The sequence below is a fragment of the Notolepis coatsorum genome (genome assembly GCF_963971535.1).
Source record: "Notolepis coatsorum genome assembly, chromosome: 13".
In the NCBI taxonomy this organism is placed as follows: Eukaryota; Metazoa; Chordata; class Actinopteri; order Aulopiformes; family Paralepididae; genus Notolepis; species Notolepis coatsorum.
In genome coordinates, this window is record NC_140177.1 from 117058826 (window position 1) to 117081883 (window position 23058).

General features: G+C 49.6%; 1 protein-coding gene across 1 annotated transcript in view; it reads left to right on the forward strand.

The window, feature by feature from the left end:
- kcnq3 (potassium voltage-gated channel, KQT-like subfamily, member 3) overlaps positions 1-23058 on the forward strand; it is a gene marked incomplete at both ends in the record, with an annotated part of 419830 nt that overhangs the window by 382117 nt on the left and 14655 nt on the right.

Below are 23058 nucleotides of genomic sequence, written 5' to 3' on the forward strand. Positions count from 1 at the left end.
CGGACAACACATATCATAACATTAGTCACTCTTCCTTTGGAACGAGAACTTGTGGAGTTGCCATAGTCGTTAGACGGAAGTTGAATATTGAATTGAAGGGAGTATGGTCTGATTCAGATGGTCGGATAACTATAGCTAAGAGTGTACACAAGAACAGGAAAATAGCGTTGGTAGCTGTATACGCCCCAAATTTATACGAAGTTAGTTTCTTCACTACACTTACCAGAGCAATGTTAGACCTTCCCGAATACTCATTTATAAGTGCGGATTTTAATGCCATTTGGAATCCAAGGATGGATAAATCTTACCCCTCCTTTTCCAATGAACAAAAAAAGTAATCTAATGCATTAAAGGATTGGTCGAAGATTACAGGTGTAAATGACTTATGGCGATCACTCAACCCCACGACCCGGAAGTACTCTTGCCGATCTGCAAGACATAACACATTATCCAGAATAGATTACGTTTTTGCATCCCTGTGACTATTTGATAACTATGATGTGGAAATGATACCCAATGCATTATCAGATCACTGTTATTTACTCCTAAAAGGAAGATGGTGATTTAACTCGATGCTGCTTAATAACAAGGAATTCATTACACAAATCAAAGAAGCTCTTACGGTATTCCTACGGATGAACGCTAATTCGGTGCAGGACCCCAGAATATTATGGATGTCGGTAAAGGGAATGATCAAGGATTTCACTGATAGCTTTTCCTCCAAAATACGCAAGAATCGATGCTCAAAACTGGCTGAACTGGAAACGATTTATTCAACGTTATTTAATTCTTTACAATACAACAACTCGGTTCGACTGGAAAACCAAGTCAATATACTAAAAAAAGAGATTAACGCCATATACAGACAACAATCTGAAATACAATTACGTAGCACAAGACAACAGCAGTACTCTCAAGGTTCCAAACCAAGTCACCTATTAGCTATGTGATTAAGAGTTAACGCAAAATTTGCAGATATAACTACCATTAAAGCACAACAAGGACTTGTTACAGAACCTAAAGAAATAAACACGACATTCAAAGAATTCTACTCCAACTTGTACAAATGAGAAACGACCTTCGATCAAAACAAAATGGACACATATCTTAATCAAATTAACCTCCCTAAACTTTCAGAGGATGACGCTAAACAGTTAGAAACACCGATCACACTAGATGAACTTAGGGAGGCCATATCTGAAATGCAAAGTGGTAGGGCTCCTGGAAGAGACGGTATCCCACCAGAAATGTACCTCTCTTGTTGGGACATAATTGGACCCTTATTACTAAATATGATTTTATACTCAGTCAATGAGGGGAACTTCCATAAACACGAGAATATTGCACTCATAACAGTCCTCCTTAAAAAAGACAAAGACCCCACCGAGTGCGGTAGTTATAGACCCTTAAGCCTCCTCGGAACTGATATCAAACTGTACTCTAAGGTATTAGCCATCAGACTACAAAAGCACATGACGTCTTTAATTCATCCGGACCAAACTGGCTTCATAAGAGGCCGCTTGATCACTGATAACATAAGACGATTACTACACGTACTAGATGCTAACAAGGATGACACCACACCTAAGGCAATGCTGTCCCTGGATGCAATGAAAGCTTTTGACAGGTTGGAATGGTCGTATCTATGGCCAGTATTAGAAAGGATGGGGTTAGGAAAAGGATTCATTGATATGATTAAAGTATTATACAAAGACCCATCGGCCATGATTACAACAGGTACAATCACCTCCGAAATCTTTCCGGTATCACGTTCTTCCAGACAGGGTTGCCCTCTTAGTCCCGGACTATTCGATCTATCGTTAGAGCCTTTAGCACAATATATAAGACAATCCCAATCCATAGAACCAATCGTAATCAAGGGCACACAACATAAAATTCGTTTATATGCCGACGACGTAATACTGTTCATGCAAAACCCCAACACTGCATTACCTCATCTTCTCAAGCTGATTGAGGACTTTGGAGATTTATCGGGATTTAGGATAAATTGGCCAAAGTCGGCCTTCCTCCCACTTAACGCCCCTGCAAAAAGAAATATAACCCTCCCAGAAGAGATACCGATGGTAAAACACTTTAGATGTTTGGGAGTTGAAATATTCCCTACCATAAGCCAAACGGTGAAGCACAATTACATAAAAATCCAAAACAAAATCAAATACGACCTTGACAGGTGGTCAAAACTCAAAAACTCAGTACAGGCACGGGTATCAAGAGTTAAGATGGACGTCCTACCTAGAATCAACTTCTTCAGCTCAATGCTACCTGTTGTGAAGGATCAGATTAAACTGAATATATATATTTATTTATGGATATATATTTTATATATATTTAGCCCCGGTTCCGCGTAGGAATACGTCTGCCGAAATACGAATGGTACTATTTGTTCACAGCGCATATATATATGGCGCAAGTAAAGTAGAACTTCCCTTAGCCCTTAGTTCTTTACCCTCCAACCTAGTGGCAAGACGTTAAGCCTCACCCACGATACACGTGTGGTGCAGTATGGTCAACTTGGCCTCAGAATGGCATTGAGACATCGTGTGGATTAATAGTTGAATTGTCATAGTTTGGCACTATACCGTCGAGTGGGACGTATTTCTATTAAGTTAATAATAGTCTATTATGTATGGTGCATCGTTCGGTTAGAGTTATAAAGTGAGCAGTACCCCCATCGTTTTCCTCGCGTTATCTAGAGTCTTAACCAGGCTGGGCAGACCACGTGTGGTGCTTTCATCCGAGGAGTTCTGGGCAAGGACGAGTGGACCTGCACATTGGATTACCTTACCCGGACGACGGCGAGCCCTACACGGCTTGGATTATCTACTTGCTTTGGGTGCTTTGATTATGCCATGGATAACAGCCAACACTGGTAAGTGTTGGAACTACCCCCGAGAGGAGTCCAGGTGAGACGGCGCTCTAACCCGAGTGAGGTCGCCTCACGTCTCTTCGTTGTGGACCGGCAGCTACCGTCTACAAGAGGGCCCAACTGTATTCATCTGTGGACCAAGGTTCTGTGGGCACCGTGTTCAGCACTCTGAATTCTCCCAAGAAATCGTTGGCCAGATGGGATATCGCCAGCGGCTCTCCTAACCCCCCCCCCCCCTACTGACTTACAACCAGCGGGACCCCCTTTAGTGTATCCAGCTATAATCATTAAGTACCATCGCTATAGTTCCCTAAAGAACCAGGTTGTATACTTGCTTCCTGCGTAACCAGAGATTGGACATTCAATGTTGATTTGCCTACGAATACTCATTTGCCTTACAGGTGCATTCAAATCATAAATGTCATTACGTGAACGTTGTATATACCCTTTGCTATATATTAAAGATTCGACGGATACATTTGTGTGGACTTGGTTTCATCAGGTGGGAAAGTGTTCATCATATCTATATCATGTACTGTGTGGCCAGTAGTTAAAGTACATAAAGCGGTAGTGGTTTAATGATACCATACTTATCAATACAGTCAGGGAATTGTACCCCTCAGTTACAATTGGTCCTTCGAGCCGGAGGGTAACTAGTGTAATATTAATATAGTGTTATTAATATTGAAATGGCCTATGATGAACACTCCACGAAACGGTCCTCCTAACGTAGAACGCCCGCGGCGCAGACGACAGCCACCTCCGTACTTAGAGGATTACGCTGTCAGTCAACTACCTAGCCTTCTACAAACGGTAAACGCGGTAAAAGTAGAAAGTAAAATTATGTCTGACCTTAACGACCAGGTTACCCCGACCACAGAGGCCCTAGTGGGTTCTAATGTAACTGACCAAGCTCACGGTGGGGACCAGGAGGGAGCTGACATGCCTTTACCCCCCGCCAATACCGAAGAAGTAGTCCCCGACCAGCCCCGGGAGGAAGACAACCCTACAGAGAGAGAACTCTGCACGGAAGAAGAGGAGGAGAGCGCCGAGGAAATAGAGCTCCAGGACTCCCCAACGAGTACCGCCAGGAGCGGCTCACCTCTACAACCGTCTTCCCCCAGCGAAGCGGAGAGGATGCTATCACAGGCGTTCCTCGTCAGCCTGACAGCCTCTACCGAACGCGATCGACTCCAGGGTGAACGCGATCGACTTCAGGGTGAACGCGATCGACTCCAGACACAGCAACGGAGCGAAGAAGAGCGCATACGCCTGGAGATGAGACGCCTTCAGACGGAAGAGAATATGGCAAGAGACCGAGCAGACACCCAGCGTGCCGCTGCCGGTGCCCAAAGACAAGCAGAGCGCGACCTCGCTCTCATCCAGCGCGAAACCGAGCGCGACAGACTACAAGCCGAGCGCGACAAGCTACAAGCGCAACTAATGGAGCAGCTGATCCTCAAGGCAACACCCTCTCCCTCCGCCAGGGGTTCAAGGAACTCGTCGAGACAACAGTCAAGGGCAGCGTCTCCTAACCGAGCAAGCGACCCTGAACTTGACCAACAGACCAAGCCTATACCCCCCGCAGACCCCCTTCCCCGACCGGTCCAAGCGAGACCCAGCTACAAGGAAGGAGCAGCATACACTGCGGAGAAGCTAAATAAACGACTACAGGATCTAGAGGACCTGATAGAAGAAGAAGAGGGAGAGGAGGAGAACCAAGCCCGACGACAGCACAGTACTCCACCGGACCAGGAGGTCCAGTACAGCCCAGGCTATACCCCCGCGGCGCTGCGCTACAGACCCCCGACTCTATTCACGGGTGAGCACGACGCACGACCAGCCCCGAGGAATAGCACCTGGACCAGCGGGCCATGGTACCCTGCCGGTACCAGCCCACAGAGAGGCGCAAGAGGAGACTCGCCTAGGAGGCCTCTCCCCCAACGCTCGCCGATGTATCAGCCATCCACGGCGTCATACATTGCCACACCGACCATCCCAGACTTCACCCATGAGAATCGGGCACAGTACACGGAGCTCCGAATGTGCTTAGAGACAATGATGGTGGATGTCGTTGATGAACGTCACAAGTATGCAATATTACTGAAGCACCTGAAAGTACCCCGAGCGCACAATATAGCGCTAGCCTATGCCACCTCTACGACCCCATACACCGCGGCTCTAGCAGCGCTGGACCAGAGATATGGACGTATATGGGATTACGTAATCCAAGAGATAAGGCATATTGACCGCCTACCCCCAGCAACAGACAATCGCTCATTAGATGACCTGTCTATAAAAGTGCAGTCCCTGGTAGGGATGCTGGGAGCGCAACGAGAAAAGGGTATGCACGAGCTATACGCCAACTCTAACGTCGAGAGGATTTTAGAGAAGCTGCCACTCGCCAGACAAGAGCGCTTTAGGCGGCAGAGAGACCACCGTGATCCTAACGGTCCCGAACCATCCCTCCTCGATCTAGCCGACTTCCTGGCGAGAGAAGTCAGCAGCTTACGACTGGATACGTTCGTGCGGAGCACACCAAGCTCCAGAGAGGGACCCAGGAGAATAAACGATGGAAGAAGATCGGTGACTGTCATGCACCAATCAGAATCAGTACCGAGCAGTAAGAACCACAGTACCCCCTCGAGAAAAGAGAAGTGGAAGATGGTGTGCCCGTACTGCGAGAAGGAACACTGGCTGTCACAATGTGACCTGTTCACAAAGATGAATGCAGAAGAAGTGAGTCAATGGATAAAGTCCAACAGGCGCTGTTACCGATGTGCGCGCAGTCACATGGCAGCCGAGTGCCGCCTAAAGAAGAGGTGCAGTCGGTGTGACGGAGCCCACCTAGATGTCCTACACGACAGTAACAGAAGAAAGCCTGCACCTGCACCATCGAGCAGCACCAAGGCAAGTGTCATGTACATTGACCCCGCCAGCAGCAGCGGCGCCCAAGTGCTCTTAAAGGTAGTCCGTGTAACATTGAGCTACCAAGATAAAGTCATGGACACTTACGCCGTCCTTGATGACGGGTCAGAGAAGACCCTTCTCCTCGCATCCGCTGCGGCCCAGCTGGGACTGCGGGGGAGCGAGAACCAGATGACGATTCGGACAATAAGAAGAGATTTAAAGACGATAAAAGGCGAGAATGTCTCCTTCACTATCGCAGCAAGCGGGCAGCCAGAGCGACGGTATAGGATTACAAATGCTTTCACCAGCCAAGAAATAGGACTATCACAGTACACCTACCCCATCGCCAAGCTGATGGATAAATATGTGCACCTGCATCAACTACCTATCCCGCTCATAGACGGCGCCACCCCGACCCTGCTGATAGGCTCCGACCATGCAGACCTCATAGTCCCGATAGACCGGGTCCATACAGGACCCAGAGGCTGTCCTGCAGCAGTCGAGACCCGCCTAGGATGGACACTACAAGGCCCCCTCGCTAAATCTCTCAACCGAACAGCAGCCACTAGCTGCCTCCACTCCAGAGTGACAGAAGAAGACACCACTCTCCTGCAGCATGTCGAGAGGCTATGGACACTAGAGACAATGCCCTTTAAGAACGAAAAGAAAGACATTCGTTCTAAAGAAGACATTTACGCCATAAACCTCCTCGAGCAAGGGACAAAGAGAGTCACAGTCGGCGGAGTGATGAGATACGCAACTCCACTCCTGAGGCGAGAGGGAATGCCCACCTTTCACGCCACGAAAGAAGCTACGGAGCGGTATCTATTGAACACAGAGCGGCGCCTAGCCAAAGACCCCGCTCAAGAGAGTGTGTACCGCGCTGAGATTGAGAAGCTAATCACAGCGGGACACGTGACAAAGATTGACATTAAAGAGGCCGATCAGACGACCGAATCATGGTACGTGCCGCACCACAAGGTCCACCACAACGGCAAGGATCGCATTGTGTTTAACTGCAGCTACCAGATCGGATCCCAGAATCTGAATAAAGAGCTCTTGCCCGGCCCCACACTCGGCCCCTCTCTACTAGGCGTGCTACTACGCTTCCGCCAGGACAAGGTGGCTATCAGCGGGGATATCAAAGGGATGTTCCTGCAGGTGAGACTAGTGGAGGAGGATAAGCCCCTACTGCGGTTCCTATGGAGAGAGAGGATCGGAGATGAGCACCCAGCCATCTACCAATGGGAAGTCCTCCCCTTCGGAACCACATGCAGCCCGTGCTGTGCTACATTTGCACTGCAGAAACACGTCGCAGAGGACCCAGCAGCAGATGAAGAGGTCCGACACAGTGTGAAGAACAGTTTCTACGTGGACAACTGTTTACAAAGCGTTTCGACCCAAGAAGAAGCCGAGGCTCTCCTACTCAAGCTACGCGCCTCCCTGATCAAAGGCGGCTTTGATCTCAGGCAGTGGGCCAGCAGCGACCCGCACGTATTGCGCAGCCTCTCCCCAGAGAGAGGCTGCAAGATGGATCTACACGTCTTCAGTGACGCCTCCGAAGTAGCCTATGGATCGGTGGCCTACTTGCGTGCCCAAGAGAAGGGAGGAGAGATACACACTGCTTTCATCCTGGCTCGCTCAAGAATAGCCCCACGAAAGCAACAATCTATCCCGCGTCTAGAGCTCTGCGCAGCCCTAGCAGGAGCGTATCTAGCCACGTTAATCCAACGTGAACTCACCATTCCGGTGCACAGAACAATCTTGTGGTCAGATTCCACGACAGTACTCACATGGATCAAGTCTGATTCATGCAGATACAAAGTCTTCGTGGGAGTCAGAGTCACCGAGATTCAAGAGTTAACAGAAGCAGCGAGCTGGCGGTATGTGGACACCAAACACAACCCAGCTGACGTCATCACCCGGGGAATGTCCCTAGATGACCTCACCCGTCACAACATCTACAGTGACGGACCAGAGTTCCTCAAGCTCCCGGAAGGAGAGTGGCCTACGCCCACCCCACGGGAGGCGAGTAAAGAGGAGGCTGAGAACAAGAAACCTATGTTCTGTGGACTGAGCACAGTCGCCTCCACAGACCCCAACATAGATGACTGCCTCACCCTACAGAGTGCGCAACTAAAGACATTCCTGTGGCACCACCCAGAGATTCAGCCCACCACTGACATTTCAGCAGCTGACTACGAAGAAGCAGAACTTCTTCTACTACAACGAGCCCAGAGAGACTCGTTCCCCGATGAGCTAGACTGTCTACAGGGAGGAAAGCCCGTCCCATCAGACAGCAGACTGCTCCACCTGGCACCCGAGAGTGACGCCCATAATCTCATCAGAGTGGGTGGTCGTCTGCGGAGAGCCCCCGACCTACCGGATGACGTTAAGTACCCGATAGTCTTGAACAGCCGACACAAGGTCACAGAGCTGATCATAAAGAAATACGACGAGGATGTGCACCACGCAGGAGCAGAGAGAGTCTTCGCGGAGATCAGACGTCGCTATTGGATACTTCAAGGGAGAGAAGCAGTCCAGCGAACCTGTCTAGACTGCCGAAAGTGGCGCGCGCAGCCCAGCATACCCCGGATGGCTGACCTACCTCCCTGTCGCCTCCGACTCGGCGACAAGCCATTCCACTCCACAGGCATGGACTGTTTTGGCCCGTTGTATATAAAGAAAGGAAGAGGAACCGAGAAGCGGTGGGGTATTGTATTCAAATGCATGACCACCAGAGCGATACATATCGAACTCCTTCCAACCATGAGCACAGACTCATTCCTTATGGCCTTCCGAAGATTCACATCACGGAAAGGAAAACCGTCTACATTGTTGTCTGATCACGGGACAAACTTCAAAGGCGGAGAAAGAGAGCTGAGAGAGAGCTTCCAAGCTATGGGCCCAGAACTTAAGACCCACCTCGCTCCATCCCAGATTGACTTCCAGTTTAATCCCCCGAACGCACCCCACTTCGGTGGAACCTGGGAACGAGAAGTACGTTCTATAAAGACAGCCCTGTACGCCGTGCTTGGGGCCCAGACTGTAGCGGAAGAAGTCCTAATGACAGTCCTCACGGAGATCGAGGGAGTATTGAACTCCAAGCCCCTCGGCTACGTCTCCAGTGATATAGCAGATGTCGACCCAGTCACCCCCAACACACTCTTGATGGGGCGGCTGGACCCCGCGCTACCCCAGACAATGTACAGGCCTGAAGAAGCGAACGGCCGAAGAATGTGGAGGTACAGTCAAGTACTAGCTGACAAGTTTTGGAACAGCTTTCTACTCCACTACCTACCGTCTCTACAGACCCGCCAGAAGTGGGTAAAAGAGAGAGACAATTTGACAGAAGGAACAGTCGTCATGATTATCGACCAGTCACTACCCAGAGCTATGTGGCCGGCTGGCCGCGTAAGCAAAGTGATCACCGGTGCCGATGGCAAGGTCCGAGCAGCTGAGGTGCTCGTCCAAGGGCGAACTTACACACGACCCGTGGCGAGGCTAATAGAACTGCCCAGACTCCCAGACACTATCGATGACGACCATGACCCCATGACTTTGTGAGTTGACTGACCCTTACAGCGGACCTTGAGTGGTAGACAGTGCGGTCAATCTGTCTCTGCTTAGCTAATTAGGTGGGACTAATTAGGGGGCGGCTGTTGTGAAGGATCAGATTAAACCGAATATATATATTTATTTATGGATATATATTTAATAGTATTTGTATATCGTTTGATATCCCTTGTATATTCCTTGTACATATACACTGAATATCCCTTTGGTCTACTAACAGCCCATAATAGTTTCATTCTCTCATTGGACAAGAACTTGGCGCCAGCAGCCAAGCCCCTTGGTTCAAGTTCAATCGTGCCGACGAACATGTCGTTACTAGCCCCGGTTCCGCGTAGGAATACGTCTGCCGAAATACGAATGGTACTATTTGTTCACAGCGCATATATATATATGGCGCAAGTAAAGTAGAACTTCCCTTAGCCCTTAGTTCTTTACCCTCCAACCTAGTGGCAAGACGTTAAGCCTCACCCACGATACACGTGTGGTGCAGTATGGTCAACTTGGCCTCAGAATGGCATTGAGACATCGTGTGGATTAATAGTTGAATTGTCATAGTTTGGCACTATACCGTCGAGTGGGACGTATTTCTATTAAGTTAATAATAGTCTATTATGTATGGTGCATCGTTCGGTTAGAGTTATAAAGTGAGCAGTACCCCCATCGTTTTCCTCGCGTTATCTAGAGTCTTAACCAGGCTGGGCAGACCACGTGTGGTGCTTTCATCCGAGGAGTTCTGGGCAAGGACGAGTGGACCTGCACATTGGATTACCTTACCCGGACGACGGCGAGCCCTACACGGCTTGGATTATCTACTTGCTTTGGGTGCTTTGATTATGCCATGGATAACAGCCAACACTGGTAAGTGTTGGAACTACCCCCGAGAGGAGTCCAGGTGAGACGGCGCTCTAACCCGAGTGAGGTCGCCTCACGTCTCTTCGTTGTGGACCGGCAGCTACCGTCTACAAGAGGGCCCAACTGTATTCATCTGTGGACCAAGGTTCTGTGGGCACCGTGTTCAGCACTCTGAATTCTCCCAAGAAATCGTTGGCCAGATGGGATATCGCCAGCGGCTCTCCTAACCCCCCCCCCCCTACTGACTTACAACCAGCGGGACCCCCTTTAGTGTATCCAGCTATAATCATTAAGTACCATCGCTATAGTTCCCTAAAGAACCAGGTTGTATACTTGCTTCCTGCGTAACCAGAGATTGGACATTCAATGTTGATTTGCCTACGAATACTCATTTGCCTTACAAGTGCATTCAAATCATAAATGTCATTACGTGAACGTTGTATATACCCTTTGCTATATATTAAAGATTCGACGGATACATTTGTGTGGACTTGGTTTCATCAGGTGGGAAAGTGTTCATCATATCTATATCATGTACTGTGTGGCCAGTAGTTAAAGTACATAAAGCGGTAGTGGTTTAATGATACCATACTTATCAATACAGTCAGGGAATTGTACCCCTCAGTTACACTACCGTTACTGTGAGGTTCGCCTCTTCCCTGGACCTTTAATTCCCTGTTCTCCTCACTTCTCCAGCCCCCACCCTCACGCTCGTTTAGCCTCGTCTGCTCTTCAGCAGCCCACACCCTTATACACATCTGTCAGTATCTGTTTGATTGGTTCGTGCCGAACACACTCTTCTAGTTCAAGTATCAATTACCTTCACGCACCTGATGTGTATTCTAATTAGCGCCCCTGTGGGCTTTAAATACCTCGCTCTTCCCCTCAGTCCTGGTCGGGTTGTTCCGTATCATATCTCTATCACCAAACTCCTTCGGGAGGTTCTCTGTCTGTAGGCTCCTACGGGAGTTTCTGTTTCTGTCTGTTATGCTCTTTCATCTCCGGCGTGAGATGCGCTCAAGCCTTCGCCACCTGTCGCTGTTTGCCTGGAGGGAGACACTGTACTGCGCTCTCTAATCCTCTACGGGAGGTATTCCAGTGTTCCACTCCAGACCTCCGAGCCAGACGCGCTCTTCACTCCAGACGCGCATCCAGACGCGCATCCAGACGCACTCCAGACGCGCATCCAGACCTCCGAGCCAGACGCGCTCTTCACTCCAGACGCGCATCCAGACGCGCATCCAGACACACTCCAGACGCGCATCCAGACCTCCGAGCCAGACGCGCTCTTCACCCCAGACGCGCATCCAGACGCACTCCAGACGCGCATCCAGACTCCGCGCCAGATGCGCTCTTCGAACCGGCGCGTTCTCCAAGCAGACGCGCACCACTCAGACCTGCGCACCAGATGCGCTCTCCGTACCGGCGCGTACTCCAAGCAGACGCGCACCACTCAGACCTCCGCGCCAGATGCGCTCTCCGTACCGGCGCGTACTCCAAGCAGACGCGCACCACTCAGACCTCCGCGCCAGATGCGCTCTCCGTACCGATGCGTACTCCAAGCAGACGCGCACCACTCAGACCTCCGCGCCAGATGCGCTCTCCGAGCCGGCGCGCTCTCCTCCAGATGTCTATCCTGCGCGCGCCTACTCCATCCCTGTAAGCAGCTCTGACCCTCGCCCTGTTCCAAGGCCAGAACCCTGTTTTCTCTGTCCCTGTTTCCCCTCTCTAGTCCTCCTAGTCCTCCCTGTCCAGTCCGTCCAGTCCGTCTAGTCCTCCTAGTCCTCCCTGTCCAGTCCTTCCAGTCCTTCTAGTCCTCCTAGTCCTCCCTGTCCAGTCCTCCTAGTCCTCCTAGTCATCCCTGTCCAGTCCTCCTAGTCCTCCCTGTTCCTGCCCTTGTCCCTTGCCCTGGCCCTGTTCCCTTAGCCTTCCCCTTAGCCAGCTCGCCTCTTAAAGGCACTGTGCCTATTTTCCCATTTCTTGTTTTCCAGTAATTGTGTTCTCCCTTAAAGGGACAGTGCCGTTTTCTGTTGTATACAATAAATGCCCAGTTCTTGGCTTACTCTCATACCTGTCTTGTGTTGTGCGATTGGGGTCGGTTACAAACCATAACAGTTACCCCCTCCAGAGGGTTACTGGAAAGAATTACACTCCTCCACATACAAATTTATTTGGAATAACAAACCACCACGTATAAAAAGATCCACCGCACAGATAAACAGAGCAGACGGTGGTATGGCATTTCCAGATTTCTACCACTATTTTAAGGCGTACACTTTAAGACCACTGACAACATGGTTTGATCCCCAAGCATCAGTATCCTGGAGAAATTTAGAAGAAAATATAGTAGCTCCACATAGGCTGAAGGACATAGTATACACCAAATTATCAATACGCAAAAAATGTAATCTCACCAAGTCCACATATTATTTTTACGCACAGTTATTGGCATGTTTGAAGGCTCACGATGTTCCATTAAGGATACCAATTGTACACCACAGATACCACAAATTCTTCTATGAAAGAGAGACATTGAGAGGTTTTGTTTCAGATTTTTATCATCAATTACTAACATCCTCATATGAAACCCTCCATCTAGACTCAGTCTGGAGGAGGGATATACCAGACCTGGAGATAGATTTTGACTGGCAAGAAGCCTGGGCAAATGTTCGACTTGCATCAAGGAACCCGGACCATCAACAAATCAATCTTAACTATATTCACAGGACATACTTAACTCCTATAAGACTGAACAAAATGGGTCTTAAACAAGACCCCAAATGCTCCTTATGTACAAATGGGGACGAGGGGACATTTATGCACATGTACTGGGACTGCCCACCAGTTAAGATATTCTGGAAAGAAGTGACCCAACAATTATCAAATCTCTTAACTCTGAATATACCTGTACCCCTCTGTATTACTGCTGAATGATGTCTTTCAGTGTGCAGTACATCCACAGCTAAAAAGATTGGTTTTATCTGGTATCACAGTGGCTAAAAAGCTGATAGCATCACGATGGTTTCAACCGGAAAAAATGTGCCGGAAGGTCTGGATTCTTACATATCTCGATGTGATTTATCAAGAAATATCTACAGCAAGAATTTTGGGTCTCAATGAATCCAAAATGACAATGTGGTTAGAAGTGGTGGAGAGAATAAAAGCTAGCATATAAAGGTAGTGTCTGGTAGGAACAAGTTATAATGGATGGATTATCCAATGGGGGGTCCGGGAGGGGGGGGTACGAGCTAGAGCATATGTGTGTAGGGTACTAGATAACAGGTATTAGGGGTATATCCTGTATAAGACATTTAACTAAATGGTGATTTCATTGGATATGCACTGTTAATTAATGCTTGTATATCTTATCGTGTGTTGTCATGTTTGTTTATATGTTTGTTTAAAAAATTATAAAAAAATTAAATACAAGAACAGATTTCGTTCTTAACTATTTCCTCTTACTTTGTTCTTACCTGGGATTCAGCAAAGTTTTCTTATTGTTGCTTTCTTCTCAGGCAAGAACAGATTATAAGAGTGGTCGAGAGCACTCTTACCGAAATAAGAAATTCGTACCCCCCCCCCCCCCCCCAAAAAAAGCCTACCATTGGTTAATTGCCCCCAAATACGACTTTAAAAATACAGAACTTTTCAATAATAATAATAATTATTATTATAACTTATTGCGTGCGTTCTGTCTGAAATGGATTTATTGCTGTTAGAACAGTTATGCTCTGGCCGCCCAGGCCATTGATTGATTGAAGATTTTATTAACAGATTGCAGAATGGGTACAATACAGTACAGCTCAATACACACAATTGTTAAGGGGAGGCAGACCAGAGAAAGACTTTCGTCTTGTTTACATCAGGGTCCCCCATTTTCAATTCATAATGACATTTATGACATACACAACATACAGATATACAGATATATATCATGACATTTATGACATGACATACAGATATGCAGTACTGTATACGTAGCATAGATAGAACGCATATTTAGAGATCGTCTATATCAGTGGTTCCCAAACTTCTGTTTTATGCGGACCACTGGATTGTTATCAAGAACATTTGCGGACCACCTCGTATGCAAACAGTAAAACATAAATAAATAAACAACTGACTTAAACCCAGTAATACACGAGACCCTCTTCTTGGACCAAGTAGGTTTCGTCGATAATCCAATGTACAGTTACCCCCACCCGCCTCCCCACCCCCTTTTCTTATTGTTCTCTTAACAGACAGGTATGCAAGAATATAAGAAAAATAATAAGAGCGTATTGTTGAATGAGGCCTGTAACTGAGGGGTACAATTCCCTGACTGTATTACTAGATATGATACTTACTACCACTACCTTTGTACTTAATATTCGGCCACCCAGTACACGGCATAAATATATTATCATGAACACTCTCACGTAGATGAAACGGATCCAACACAAATGTACGAATTAGAAACAGGTCTTTATTTCCTACACAGCGATGGTGTGTAGAATAAGCACTTAATCACTTAATTACATTTATGAATTGAAATAGTATGCACTTTTATGGCAAGGAGTATTCGTCGGTATATCAATAGAGAATGTCCAATCTCTGAAGGCGCAGGTGGTAAATATACGACCTGGAATAGTTAAGGAATAACAGCAATGATACTTTAATGATTATAGGCTGGATACACTAGAGGGGGTTAATCCGGTCGCTTGTAAGCCGACAGGAGTAGGAGGGGGGGGGGGGGGTAGAATCCAGCTGCCTCGTCCGGCCAAGGGTATCCCAGGTGAACCCACTGTAGTGTCGTTCAATGCGCCGGCGATCCTTGGACCACAGATGAAAGCAGGTGGACTCTTTGTGGGCCGGCTCTCTCCGGTCCACGGGGGAGAGACGTGAAGAGACCTCGTCTTGCAGAGCGTCTCCTCACCTTGCGTCCTCTCCAGGGGGGGGGGTTCCAACACACGGCAGTGTCCGGGGTCTTTATCCATGGAATAATCAAAGTATCCAAAGCATAATCCGTGCCTGGGAAGGCGGGCTGTCGTCGGTAGAATAATCCGGTATACAGGTCCACTCGCTCGTCGGCTCTGGGGCTCCTCGGGTGCAGCTTCACATAGGGTCAACCACGATGCCCGAAACGATGGGGTACTGACTACGGTAGTATTCTCACCGCACGAAGCACTATATATTAACAGACTATTATTAGCTTAATAGACTACGTCCAACTCGACGATATAGTGCCAAATATGACTATTCAAATATTAATATACACGATGTCTCAATACCGATGGTAGGCGAACTTGGCCTTACTCCCACACGTGGCGTCGCGGGGAGGCTTTACGTCTGTGACTCTATTGGAGGGTAAGAAACTGGACTGAAAAGAAAGTCCTACTTTAGTAGCGCAGTATATATACGCACTATGAACAAATAGTCCCATTAGTGGTGCGGTAGCCAAATTCCTACGCGGAACTAGGACTTGTTCGTACATGTCGAGCGGTACGTTTGAACTGGGTCTGAGGGGTATGGCAGCCTGGCACCAAGGTCTCGACCAATAGTAGAATGGAGACTATTATGGGATGTTCAGTAGGCTAGAATGGATATTCAATGCATATTGTACAAGGAATATACAAGGGATATCAGGGAATATTAGAGAATATACAAATACAATCAAATATATATATATAAATAAATATATATATTCGGTTTAATCTGGCCCTTCACAACAGCCACCCCCTGAATAGGTCCCAGACCTAATCAGTTAAACAGAGACAGATTAATCGCGTTGTCTATTTACACATAAGGGTTTGCTGTAGGGGTCAGTCAACTTCACAAAGTCATAGGGTTGTAGGGTCATGGTCATCATCGATTGTGTCTGGGAGTCGAGGCAGTTCTATGAGCCTTGCCACGGGACGGGTGTAAGTGCGACCCTGGACGAGCACTTCAGCTGCTCGGACCTTGCCGTCGGCACCGGTGATCACTTTGCTTACGCGGCCGGCCGGCCACATAGCTCTGGGCAGTGATTGATCAATAATCATGACGACTGTTCCTTCTGTCAAATTGTCTCTCTCCTTTACCCACTTCTGGCGGGTCTGTAGAGACGGTAGGTAGTGCAGTAGGAAACTGTTCCAAAACTTGTCGGCTAATACTTGGCTGTACCTCCACATTCGTCGGCCGTTCGCTTCTTCAGGCCGGTACATTGTCTGGGGTAATGCAGGATCTAGCCGCCCCATCAGGAGTGTGTTGGGGGTAACTGGGTCGATATCCGCCACATCACTGGAGACATATCCGAGGGGCTTCGAGTTAAGTACTCCCTCAATCTCCGTGAGGACTCTTTCTGCTCCTGCGTGATGTACATCCTCATCGTATTTCTTTATAATCAGCTCTGTGACCTTGTGTCGGCTGTTCAATACGATCGGGTATTTAATGTCATCCGGTAGATTGGGGGCTCTGCGTAGGCGACCACCCACTCTGATGAGGGTATGAGCGTCGCTCTCGGGGGCCAGATGAATTAATCTGCTGTCGGATGGGACGGGCTTTCCTCCCTGTAGACAGGCCAATTCATCGGGGAACGAGTCTCTCTGGGCTCGCTGCAGTAGAAGCAATTCTGCTTCCTCGTAGTTAGCTGCTGACATATCAGCGGGGGACTTGCACTCCGGGTTGTACCGCAGGAATGTTCTTTGTTGTGCACTCTCTATGGACGTGCAATCGTCTATGTTAGGGTCGGTGGAGGCTACGGTGCTCAATCCACAGAACACAGACTTCTTAATTTCCACCTCCTCTGGACTTGCTTCCCTCGGGATAGGCATGGGCCACTGTCCTTCCGGGAGTCTTAGGAATGCGGGGCCGTCACTGTAGACATTGCGACGGGTGAGGTCATCCAGGGGCATCCCCCGGGTGATGACGTCAGCTGGGTTCTGTTTTGTATCAACGTAGCGCCACTCTGTTTCTCCGGTTAACTCTTCGGTTAAGTCTTGAATCTCGGTGACTCTGACTCCCACGAAGACTTTGTACTTGCATGAGTCCGATTTGATCCAGGCGAGTACCGTCGTGGAATCTGACCACAGGATTGTTCTAGACACCGGTATGGTGAGCTCACGTTGGATGAGCGTGGCTAGGTGCGCTCCGGCTAGGGCTGCGCAGAGCTCTAGACGTGGGATAGATTGTTGCTTGCGTGGGGCTATTCTCGAGCGGGCGAGGACAAATGCTGTGTAGATCTCTCCCCCCTGGTCTTGGGCCCGCAAGTAGGCTACTGATCCGTATGCGACCTCTGAGGCGTCACTGAAGACGTGTAAGTCCATTTTACATGTCTCCGGCCTCACCGTGGGTGGGAAGTAGCTTCGGCGCATATTAACGCCTGGGAGTGAGTGGAGCTCCATCTCCCACTCTCTCCAGGTGGATGCAAGGTGTGGGGGAATGGGGTGGTCCCAGCCCTGGTCCTTGTCCCACAATGCTCGTACAATCATTTTTGCCCTGGTGGTGTACGGTAGAATACATCCTAGCGGGTCATATTGTCGGGCGAGTGTTGTGTACACACTCCGTCTGGTGGTCGGCGCCGCCGCCGGCCTTCCCTGCTCCGTAGTCAGGGGCTTGTGTCTGTAGTGAAGCGAATCTGTTTTGAATCGCCACACCAATCCCAGGGTCATCTCCTGGGCTTCTCCCGGGATTGTAGCCATCCAGGTCTCGCTGCTGGCTGCCTTGTCCTCGGAGGAGAGGCTGCGCAGTACTTGCGGATCGCTGCTGGCCCACTGCCTGAGATCAAAGCCGCCTTTGATCAATGAGGCGCAGAGTTTAATCAGGAGAGCCTCGGCTTCTTCCTGGGTTGAAAGGCTTTGTAGACAGTTGTCTACGTAGAAGCTGTTCTTTACGCTGTGTCGGACCTCTTCGTCCGCTGCTGGGTCCTCTGCTACATGTTTCTGTAGTGCAAATGTCGCACAGCAGGGGCTGCACGTCGTTCCGAAGGGGAGGACTTCCCATTGGTAGATGGCTGGGTGCTCATCTCCTGGCTTCTCTCTCCATAGGAACCGTAACAGGGGCTTGTCCGCCTCTACTAATCTCACCTGCAGGAACATTCCTTTAATGTCCCCGCTGATGGCCACCTTTTCCTGGCGGAAGCGGAGTAGAACGCCGAGTAGGGAGGGGCCGAGTGTGGGACCGGGCAGTAACTCTTTATTCAGATTTTGGGATCCGATCTGGTAGCTGCAGTTAAATACTATGCGGTCTTTACCGTTGTGATGGACCTTGTGGTGGGGCACGTACCACGATTCAGTGGTCTGGTCAGCCTCTTTAATGTCCATCTTTGTGACGTGTCCCGCTGTGATGAGCTTCTCAATCTCAGCGTGGTATACACTCTCTTGGGCGGGGTTCTTGGCTAAACGCCGCTCCGTGTTCAGCAGGTACCGTTCTGTGGCGTCTGTCTTGGCGTGGAAAGTAGGCATTCCTTCTCGCCGCAGGAGTGGCGTGGCGTATCTCAACACGCCGTTGACCGGGACTCTCTTGGTCCCTGTCTCGAGGAGGTGAATTGCGTAAATGTCATCTTTAGAGCGAATGTCTTTCTTTCCGTTCTTAAAGGGCATTTGTTCCAAGCTCCATAGCCGCTCTACGTGTTGCAGGAGTGCGGTTTCTCCCTCTGTGACTCGGGAGTGGAGACATCTAGTGGCTGTACTTCGGTTGAGAGATTTGGCGAGCGGGCCTTGGAGAGTCCATCCCAAACGGGTCTCGACTGCTGCAGGGCAGCCTCGGGGTCCGGTATGAACCCGGTCTATCGGGACAATGAGGTCTGCATGGTCGGAGCCTATCAACAGGGTCGGCATAGCATTGTCTATGAGCGGGATCGGTAACTTGCGCAGATGTGCATATTTCTCCATCAGCTTGGCGACGGGGTATGTGTACCGCGACAGTCCTATTTCTTGGCTGGTGAAAGCGTCTGCAATCTGGTACCGTCGCTCAGGCTGGCCGCTTGCTGCGATAGAGAATGAGACATTCTCGCCCTTTATCGTCTTCAAATCTCATCTTATTGTCCGAATTGTCATTTGGGTTTCGCTTCCCCGCAGCCCTAGCTGGGCCGCAGCGGAGGCGAGCAGCAGGGTCTTCTCTGACCCGTCATCGAGGACGGCGTAAGTGTCCAGGACTTTATTCTGGTAGCTTAGTGTCACACGCACTACTTTTAGGAGTACTCGGGCTCCACTGGTGCTGGCGGGATCGATGTACATGACGCTCGCTTTGCGGCTGGATGGTGCAGGTGAAGGGCGCCGTCTGTTACTGTCGTGAAGTATGTCCAGATGGGCTCCATCGCACTTGGTGCACCTTTTCTTTAAGCGGCATTCGGCTGCCATGTGTGAGCGCGCACAGCGAAAACAGCGCTTGTTGGACTTTATCCATTGACCTGCTTCCTCCGCGTTCAGCTTGGGGAAGGAGTCACATTGCGCTAGCCAGTGTTCTTTCTCACAGTAGGGGCACACTATCTTCCACTTCTCCGTTCTGGAGGGGGTACTGTGGCTCCTGCTGCTCGGTACTGACTCCGATTGGTGCATCACAGTCACCGATCTTCTTCCATCATTTAGTCGTCTGGTTCCTTCTCTGGAGCCAGGGGTGCTCCGTCCGAATGTATCTAGCCGTAGGCTGCTGACTTCTCTCGCCAGGAAGTCTGCTAGATCGAGGAGGTTCGGTTCGGGGCCATTCGGGTCTCTGTGGTCCCTCTGCCGCCTAAAGTGCTCCTGACGAGCGGGCGGCAGCTTCTCCAGAATCCTTTCCACATTTGAGTTGGCGTAAAGTTCATACTTCCCCTTCTCTCTTTGCGCTCCCAACATCCCTACCAGGGACTGCACTCTGATGGACAGGTCGTCCAGTGCTCGATTGTCTATTGCTGGGGGTAAGCGGTCGATGTGTCGGATCTCCTGGATCACGTAATCCCATATGCGCCCATACCTCTGGTCCAATGCTACCAGCGCTGCTGTGTATGGGGTGGTGGAAGTCGCGTAGGCGAGCGCTATATTATGTGCGCGGGGTACCTTTAAGTGCTGCAGTAGGATGGCGTATTTGTGGCGTTCATCCAATACATCCACCAACATGGTCTCCAGACACATGCGGAGTTCTGTATACTGGGCCCGGTTCTCTTGGGTGAAGTCGGGTACCATAGGCGTGCCAATGTATGACGCTGACTGTGGATACATCGGCGAGCGTTGGGGGAGAGGCCTCCTAGGCGAGTCTCCTCCCGCTCCTTGGTATGGGCTGGTACCGGCAGTGTACCATGGCCCGCTTGTCCAGGTGCTGTTCCTCGGTGCGGGTCGTGCGTCGTGCTCACCCGTGTATAGAGTCGGGGGTCTGTAGCGCAGCTCCGCGGGAGTATAGCCTGGGCTGTACCGGACCTCCTGGTCCGGTAGAGTACTGTGCTGTCTTCGGGCGTGGTTCTCCTCCTCTTCCTCTTCGTCTTCAGTTAGGTCATCCAGTGCTTGTAGTTTCTGGTTTAGCCTCTCCACAGGATATGCTGCTCCTTCCCGGTTGCTAGGTCTCGCTTGGACCGGTGGGGGGAGGTGGTCTGTGGGGGGTATAGACCTCGTCTGTTGGTCAAGTTCAGGGTTGTTTACTCGGCTAGGGGATGCCGCCCTGGAGGTGTGTCTAGACGAGTTCCTGGAGCCTCTGGCGGAGGGAGAGGGTGTTGTCCGTCTGATCAGCTGTTCTATTTGTTGCGCTTGCTGTCTGTCGCGCTCTGCGTCCCGTAGAGCACCAGCAGCTGCTCGCTGGCTGTCTTCTCGGTCTCGGGCCACATTCTCTTCCATCTGAATGCGTCTTATTTCCAGGCGTATGTGCTCTTCTTCGCTCCGTTGCTGTAGCTGCAATCGATCGCGTTCACCCTGGAGTCTATCGCGTTCAGTAGAGGCTTTCAGGCTGACGAGGAATGCCTGCTGTAGGGTCCTCTCTGCCTCGCTGGGAGAAGGCGGTTGTATAGGGGAGCCTTCCCTCGGGGTACTCCTTGCGGAGCCTTGGAGCTCTATCTCCACGGTGCTCTCCCCGTCTTCTTCCGTGCCGAGTTCTCTCTCGGTAGCGTTGTATTCCTCCCGGGACTCATCGGGGACTACTTCTTCAGTACTGGCGGGGTGTGAAGTCATGTCTGGTTCCCACTGGTCCCCACCGTGAACTTGGTCAGTTACATTAGAGCCCGTAGGGGCCTCTATGGTCGGGGTAGTCTGGGCGTTGGGGTTAGACATACTTTTACTTTCTAGTTTTACCGCGTTTACTGTTAGTAGAAGACTAGGTTGTTGACTGACAGCGTAAGCCTCTAAGTACTGAGGGAGCCGTCGTTCGCGCTGCGGGCGTTGGTTAGGAGGATCGTTTCGTGGAGTGTTCATCATAGGCCATTTCAATATTAATAACACTATATTAATATTACACTAATTACCATCCGGCTCGAAGGACCAATTGTAACTGAGGGGTACAATTCCCTGACTGTATTACTAGATATTATACTTACTACCACTACCTTTGTACTTAATATTCGGCCACCCAGTACACGGCATAAATATATTATCATGAACACTCTCACGTAGATGAAACGGATCCAACACAAATGTACGAATTAGAAACAGGTCTTTATTTCCTACACAGCGATGGTGTGTAGAATAAGCACTTAATCACTTAATTACATTTATGAATTGAAATAGTATGCACTTTTATGGCAAGGAGTATTCGTCGGTATATCAATAGAGAATGTCCAATCTCTGAAGGCGCAGGTGGTAAATATACGACCTGGAATAGTTAAGGAATAACAGCAATGATACTTTAATGATTATAGGCTGGATACACTAGAGGGGGTTAATCCGGTCGCTTGTAAGCCGACAGGAGTAGGAGGGGGGGGGGGTAGAATCCAGCTGCCTCGTCCGGCCAAGGGTATCCCAGGTGAACCCACTGTAGTGCCGTTCAATGCGCCGGCGATCCTTGGACCACAGATGAAAGCAGGTGGACTCTTTGTGGGCCGGCTCTCTCCGGTCCACGGGGGAGAGACGTGAAGAGACCTCGTCTTGCAGAGCGTCTCCTCACCTTGCGTCCTCTCCAGGGGGGGGGGGTTCCAACACACGGCAGTGTCGGGGGTCTTTATCCATGGAATAATCAAAGTATCCAAAGCATAATCCGTGCCTGGGAAGGCGGGCTGTCGTCGGTAGAATAATCCGGTATACAGGTCCACTCGCTCGTCGGCTCTGGGGCTCCTCGGGTGCAGCTTCACATAGGGTCAACCACCCTGGGTAAGCAGCCAGTTCTCTGCCCGAAACGATGGGGTACTGACTACGGTAGTATTCTCACCGCACGAAGCACTATATATTAACAGACTATTATTAGCTTAATAGACTACGTCCAACTCGACGATATAGTGCCAAATATGACTATTCAAATATTAATATACACAATGTCTCAATACCGATGGTAGGCGAACTTGGCCTTACTCCCACACGTGGCGTCGCGGGGAGGCTTTACGTCTGTGACTCTATTGGAGGGTAAGAAACTGGACTGAAAAGAAAGTCCTACTTTAGTAGCGCAGTATATATACGCACTATGAACAAATAGTCCCATTAGTGGTGCGGTAGCCAAATTCCTACGCGGAACTAGGACTTGTTCGTACATGTCGAGCGGTACGTTTGAACTGGGTCTGAGGGGTATGGCAGCCTGGCACCAAGGTCTCGACCAATAGTAGAATGGAGACTATTATGGGATGTTCAGTAGGCTAGAATGGATATTCAATGCATATTGTACAAGGAATATACAAGGGATATCAGGGAATATTAGAGAATATACAAATACAATCAAATATATATATATAAATAAATATATATATTCGGTTTAATCTGGCCCTTCACAAC